The sequence below is a fragment of the Ranitomeya imitator genome, chromosome 2, assembly GCF_032444005.1.
Source record: "Ranitomeya imitator isolate aRanImi1 chromosome 2, aRanImi1.pri, whole genome shotgun sequence".
Classification (NCBI taxonomy): domain Eukaryota; kingdom Metazoa; phylum Chordata; class Amphibia; order Anura; family Dendrobatidae; genus Ranitomeya; species Ranitomeya imitator.
This window is the reverse complement of record NC_091283.1, coordinates 421,908,762-421,914,803: the sequence shown is the minus strand read 5'-3', so window position 1 is coordinate 421,914,803 and position 6,042 is coordinate 421,908,762. Positions and strand designations below refer to the sequence as shown.

Here is a 6,042-nt window from a genome sequence, read left to right as displayed (position 1 = left end):
ACGACATGTAAAACGATTTAAAATAACGTGGGTTAATAAGGCACGACCTGGAATCATTTCGGTTACAGATAAAAATATTCACATTTTGGCCTTTGAATAAAATCCCAACCGCAGCGGCTTTATTTTCCTCCTGGTGGGGCTCTTTAGACTTCTCACATTTAGTGAAACAATGCGGATTTCTGCCATATTAAGTCTTTTTTATTGATTCTTGACTCTCAGAAACAGACTCAGTAAGCTGTGATATGGCAGGTGAAAGAGAAGACACAGTCTGTAAGCTGGCAGTATCATCGGAGTCCGTGTATTCTTCATTAGTCCCTTCTGGGTGGAGAAGATGTGAAACAACAACAAAAAAGATTTTACGGGATGACTCAGGCAGGCACTCCTCCTCCCGAGACTCCTCATTGCTCCTCTTACCACTGTCACTGGTATCCATCTGATCCTCCTGGACCGCAAGGTCTCCTCCTGGCAATGCAGCTGGTGGAACCTCCACAACCTCGCCAGGCCCGCCAACAGATGTATCCCCGAAACAGGGTGACCAGCAGGTCCGGCACCAGGATCACCAGTTGACTCATGACCTCCATCCTTTGAACAAACATCAGGACATCCCTCTGGATTGGCATCTGGCTGGGCCTCTGGACAAGTTTCAGGGCAGATATCAGATCCACCGTCAGCATAGTCATCAACACGGACCTCCGGATGGACAACTGGATGGACACCTGGAATGGCACCAACTATAGGAAATCCGCGTCTTTTTCTGATCCTTCTCAGATCTCCTCTGACAAAGTGTCACCTCCCTGCCAGGTGGAACCTGGACACCCGTAGGAGTAGGCAAGAGTACCACTTCAGCTGTGGAAGCCGAGTCATTTGACGCTTCAGCTGAGTCAGACCGCATTAGACCCGCAGTGATGTCCGCAAAGCTCACATCGGTGACTACTGAACTTGCCCTGCCGGCATCAGCAGGGACCCCTGCGGAGCTAGCCGCAGATTCCCGAGAGCCACCACGAAACCTTCTCCGCATTGGACAATTGCTGAACAGGTGATCAGACTGTCCGCAACTACTGCAGGTATTTTCGCTTTTGCAGTCCTTTGAGGCATGACCCCCATTTACCACAGTTGTGGCACCGACTCATCCGCTCATTTTTGCAGTCACTCTGCATATGACCAAGGTCGCCACACTTCCAGCATCTGAACGGCTGTCCATTGTAGAAAAGATAGCCTTGGTCTCTCCCTAGCACCACTGTGGTGGGTGCATAAGGCCTTCCACACCCCCAGGGTCAGGTCTGAAGCGTACCATAAAGCGTTGTTTTCCGTTCCAGACACCGCTTCTCCCTTTGACGTTCCCCATGAACCTTACAGATGTACAGCATCTGTTCAGGAACAGCTCAATATCCTCTCTGGACACATGAGGATTGAACATATGCACCATGAGGGGTACGTCAAGTTCGCCATAAAGAACAGTGAAGACCACTCCATCCAACAGCTTTCTGTAAAGCTCGCCCTTAACTCGCTCGTAGAAGTTCTGACAGGCAACCTTGATCGTTAGCGTTAGGACGTATGAGTTCTGCCCCTTCTCGTGCAAACAGTAGACTTCACTCTCCTTAATGCCCAACAGATCCCTCAGAATCTGTAGGTAGAACTCCCGAGGATTATTATAACCAACTTTTTTTTCCGGAACCTCGATCTTGATCGAGTTACTGATCTGGCTGGCGCCAGATGAGAGTTGTCACTCACATGGCATCGCGGCAGTTTGGCTAATGCTTTCTGTCACCACGGGCTCGGCCTTTCGCCGGGGGATCTCAACTCGTTGCCAGGGGACTGCAACTCGTTGCCAGGGGACTAATCCAGCTCCCTTATATCAGCCGGGCTGTGAAGTCCCACCATAAGTGAGACAATACCACCAGGCCAAGGAGCTGAGTACCCCAGGCACCTTCCAGTCAAGACCAAGGCAGCAACTATATGGTCACTACACCTGATCTTAGCTGTTATGATCTGGTGGCCTAGGAGCAACATGAGACGGACTCTGGAGAAGGTGGTCCCTGTACTGACCGCAAACCCTGAACCTAGCAGCGCAACTAAAAGTCGCCGTGGGGGGTACCTGACACTCCCTAGACCCCTCGACACAGGCTAAGATCTAACTTCCCCTAAAGACAGAAACAGGAAACCTATCTTGCCTCAGAGAAAATCCCCAAAGGATAGATAGCCCCCCACAAATAATGACGGTGAGAGGAGAGGGAAATAACATACGCAGAAATGAAATCAGATTTTAGCATAGGAGGCCATACTAGCTAAAAAGAAAGAATAGAACAGAGTACTATGCGGTCAGTATAAAAACACTAGAAAATATCCACCACAGAAAATACGAATCACCACATCTGACTAAAGACATGGGGGGTATATCTGCATCTCCAGAGACAGCTTAGCTGCAAAAAATCCTACACAGACAAAGCTGAACAAGACAAAAACATGAATATGCACAAAACATTAAGGTCCACAGCAGGTGGACAGCAAAAACAAAGCCAGGACTTATCGTTGTAGAAAAGCACAGCAAACTGGAGAGACCAGCAGGGAAGTGAATCCTTCAAAAACAATGGACAACTGGCAGGGACTAAAGAGTCCAGCAAGGCTATATACCCCAGTCAGTTTTGCAATTAGTAGATACACCTGTCCAATCCTGCAGTCCAGTCACAACTGCATTACCCTCTACAACCACCGGAGGGAGCCCAAAAGCTGAATTCACAACACTTAGCCAAAAGGCCGCGAAGCGATAACCAGAAATGGTTTGGCATTTCTGCTGCACCAAGGCCTAAAACTGACACCCATTGTGGAGACAGAGCAAAAGATTGCCAAAGGAAGACATTTCTAGAAACTCTGGATGCATTCTCAATGACAGTTCTGCTGTGTGTGTGTGTTCAAGCTGTGAGCAGTGCATTTTGAATCTGCATAACTCCACCTATTTTAACACACCCTCCATCCCCCTTTTGTTCCAAAGTGTGCGAGAAAGAGGGAAGGCAGTTGTCTTCCCAGCTTGCCTGATTCTGGGTGTAGACCTACTGCCTACCACGTTGCCTGCTGCTTCATCAGCAGACTGAAGATGACTGCCAGCATACTGCCTTTTATAGGCCAAGGGCCCATTGGGACACATGAGGAGTCTGGAGACAATGGACAAAGGCCCATTGTGGCAGCACGTGAGGGTTCAGTGCACTGATTCTATGTAATGCAGGCAGCGCACATGGTTGGTAAAAAGAATTAGAATACTCAGACAGGTGTAGATGGACAAGACAGCATATTCAAGATCAGCGCAGACACCATTTTTCCTTTTTTAAAATACATATAATACACCACATTTAAAAGTCGGTGGTCCACAAGAGGGAGACACTGTTTTACAGAAGAAATCATGCTGTCACCAATGTGGTATGTGTGGCAGAACTACTCATGGAATACTTAAATTAAAACACCAAGTACTGATAGCACAGGGCCTAATTTTGTAGATGGTACCGTATGTTTGCAACACTGTAACAAAGGCCTAATAACAGGCCTACATCTTTACACACCTGTTGCAACCAGTAAAGAGAGATCAAATCGATTGATTACATAATGAATGTAATACAATGCTTGACATACATAGGTGAAAGCAAGGCGCACACAAAATGTTGCAAATCTTGAAGTTAAATCGGCAAAATGCATTTGGCATCTAAAATGTGCTTCTTTGACCCCGATATGAAAATAATTCACATTATGGGTTAAAACACAACTTGCACTGATTTCAATTCAATCTGATTTTGGAAACCGGATCAGAGAAGGAGTGCACTGTTCCCGGAGATACTGCAATAATGGGTCAATGCGTGGAATAGACAGAGCAAGCTCTTTTCCATCTCCCAAACCATTTAATATATGGTCCCCAAATAGGGGACATATTAGATATTAAACTGATAAGAACAGATTTTTTTTTTCTTTTTTCCTCAGATGGGAAAATCTACGGCCCAGAAATCTAAGACCAAAGAAAAATCCCAAACAGCTGCGTCAAATCCAAAAAAGAAAAGCTGCTCCCATCATCACCGGAAAATTTCAGTTTAATTCAACATCAGAAAAAAAACATATCAAGACATTTACAGTCATGGCCAAAAGTTTTGAGAATGAGACAAATATTAATTTTTCCAAAGTCTACTGCTTCATTTTTTCTAATGGCAATTTGCATATACTCCTGAATGTCAGAGTGATCAGCTTAACAGCAATTACTGTACTTGCAGAGTCAATATTTGCCCAGAAAATGAACTTTAACCCCAAAACACATTTCAACATCATTGCAGTCCTGCCTTAAAAGGAGCAGCTAACATCGTTTTAGTGATTGATCCATTAACACAGGTGTGGGTGTTGATGAGGACAGGGCTGGCGATCAATCAGTCATGATTAAGTAAGAATGACATCACTGAACACTTTAAAAGGAGGCTGGTGCTTGGTATCATTGTTTCTCTTCAGTTAACCATGGTTATCTCTAAAGAAACACATGCAGCCATCATTGCACTGCACAAAAATGGCCTAAAAGGGAAGAGTATCGCAGCTACAAAGATTGCACCTCAGTCAACAATCTATCGCATCATCAAGAACTTCAAGGAGAGAGCTTCCATTGTTGTCAAAAAGGCTCCAGGACGCCCAAGAAAGAACAGCAAGCGCCAGGACCGTATCTTAAAACTGTTTCAGCTGCGGGATCGGACTACCAGCAGTGTCGAGCTTGCTCAGGAATGGCAGCAGGCTGGTGTGAGTGCTTCTGCACGCACTGTGAGGCGGAGACTCTTTGAGCAAGGCCTGGTTTCAAGGAGGGCAGCAAAGAAGCCACTTCTCTCCAGAAAAAACATCAGGGACCGACTGATATTCAGCAAAAGGTACAGGGAGTGGACTGCTGAGGACTGGGGCAAAGTCATTTTCTCTGATGAATCCCCTTTTCGATTGTTTGGGATATCTGGAAAACAGCTTATTAGGAGAAGAAGAGGTGAGCGCTACCACCAGTCTTGTCTCATGCCAACTGTAAAGCATCCTGAAACCATTCATGTGTGGGGTTGCTTCTCAGCCAAGGGAATCGGCTCACTCACAGTCTTGCCTGAAAACACAGCCATGAATAAAGAATGGTACCAGAATGTCCTCCAAGAGCAACTTCTCCCAACCGTCCAATAGCAGTTTGGCGCCCAACAATGCCTTTTCCAGCATGATGGAGCACCTTGCCATAAAGCAAAGGTGATAACTAAATGGCTCATGGAACAAAACATAGAGATTTTGGGTCCATGGCCTGGAAACTCCCCAGATCTTAATCCCATTGAGAACTTGTGGTCAATCATCAAGAGACGGGTGGACAAACAAAAACCAACAAATTCTGGCAAAATGCAAGCATTGATTAGGCAAGAATGGACTGCTATCAGTCAGGATTTGGTCCAGAAGTTGATTGAGAGCATGCCAGGGAGAATTGCAGAGGTCTTGAAGAAGAAGGGTCAACACCACAAATATTGACTTGCTGCATTAAGGCTACGTTCAGACTAGCTGTTAGGGCTAGCGGAACGCACCAAATAATAAGACAGAGTATGGTGCGTTCGCAGCCCGGGGTCCACCGTGCAGCGATGGAACCTGCTGCCAAGTAATGACGGACTATATGGCGGTACTCATAAGTATACACACGTGGGTTAAACTTCACCCAGCGTGAAGGAAGCGATCCTGTTGCGTCACAGGACCGCGGTACCGCACATAGAGCGCGAGCAAGTAGTCAGCGAACTCAACCCCAACTGGGATTGAAGTCCGATTAGACCCTTGCTGGCACAACACCGCAACTGGGTGTGTAATGAAACTTAAATAACAATTTTAAGGCACAAGAATGCATGCGGTGCCGCACTGACGAACGCCACTAACCACCCAGGCTTGGGTAAGGAAAGCACAGAGGAAGTGCACGGCGCCGTACTGGCGGTCACAGGAACTGGATGCTGTAATGTGTGATTAGTGCTGTAGGCTAAGTCGGGCGCTAGAAAGCACCCATACTCCTTCCGCGAACAGACATTCAAT

General features: G+C 46.5%; 1 pseudogene; it reads right to left on the bottom strand.

The window, feature by feature from the left end:
• Window positions 1–3,797: 3,797 nt before the first annotated feature.
• On the bottom strand, window positions 3,798–3,977 carry LOC138668271 (U2 spliceosomal RNA; annotated as a pseudogene).
• Window positions 3,978–6,042: the final 2,065 nt, after the last annotated feature.